Source organism: Aplysia californica, unplaced genomic scaffold, assembly GCF_000002075.1.
Source record: "Aplysia californica isolate F4 #8 unplaced genomic scaffold, AplCal3.0 scaffold00390, whole genome shotgun sequence".
Taxonomy (NCBI): Eukaryota; Metazoa; Mollusca; class Gastropoda; order Aplysiida; family Aplysiidae; genus Aplysia; species Aplysia californica.
Window position 1 is genome coordinate 176,017 of NW_004797660.1, and position 1,270 is coordinate 177,286.

The window sequence follows — 1,270 nt, forward strand, 5'->3', positions numbered from 1 at the left end:
TGCTCTGGTGTGGTTTGCTTCTTCTTTCTTATCAAACATGGATTATATCGTCTTTTTCTCCCCTCCTTCTCTTTTGCGTTTGTTACTCTCTTGTAACATCCCTACTCTTCGGCCCTTCTATCACCTTATTGTGTTGCAAGTGCCGTAAAACAGTTACTAAAGCAAACGCTCTATCGGGCATCAGTCAGGTTCAACATTGAGATGTTGTACAATATTATGTAATTCTATCATTGAGATGTGACTATAATACATTATCTTATCTGTTTCATTGTATGTTATTTGCTTTGTCCAGGGAAAGACCAAACGGTTCAACTCAGTGTTCCCTCCTATAGGAGGCTTTCTCTCTTGGCTTGACATGAACCACATTCTTCGCCTGGTAGACCAGATGGGAGACAAGGTCTGTACCTGACATTTCCACACACTCTCTCTGTGTTGCATGATAATATGTGTCACGACATGGTGGAACCAGGCGCACGTCACATTTTGGGCACGATGAATCATTGGTATAATCTTATAAAGTGTTCATTCGTCTTGCTTTTCATGATGAAATTACTCATCTGTTTTGAGTAGAAATTGAGATATTTGCAATTGAAGGAGGTGGGAGTCGCCTGATTTCATATGTAAGATTACAAGAGAATGGCCGCCAACGTTTGGTGATTTCCAAAGCTTGAGAGTATTTTGAACTGCACATTTACATTTATTTGTTTCACTGTGTATCAACATTTTAAAGTAAAAACCACATATAAACGTGAATTTTAATGGGCATTATAAGGTATTGGGCCAAAGAGAGAAAATTTTACCCTCCCCCCCCAAAAAAAAAGCAATGGCCTTAAAAAATTCCGATTTCTTTTATTTCATTATTTTGACGAGCGCCAGATTTCAACACGATGCCTCACGTATCACAAATGGCACTGACTGATAGCAACTCAGCAATTTTCTCTATTCGACAAGCTTTCAATAAATTGGCGTCTGTAGTCTAGACTACCGGACTCTTAGGCGTGAGGTTGCTATTTTCGGGGTTCGAGCCTCAGGGCTGACATTGTGTCATTTGGGAAAGGCACTTGCCACGAATTTCGCTCACTTCACCAAGGTAGGAATAGATACCCAGCTATGGACAGCGAAAGATCTTGTCAGCAATTTCATGATTTAGCGCACTTAACATGGCAGATTACATTGTATGCTTCCCAGTAAGTTGAGATTGTTTCAAGTTTGCATGGGTAACGATGCAGATTGTTTAGCGCAAAGAGTTTGCTGTTGAGCGGGAATTTTC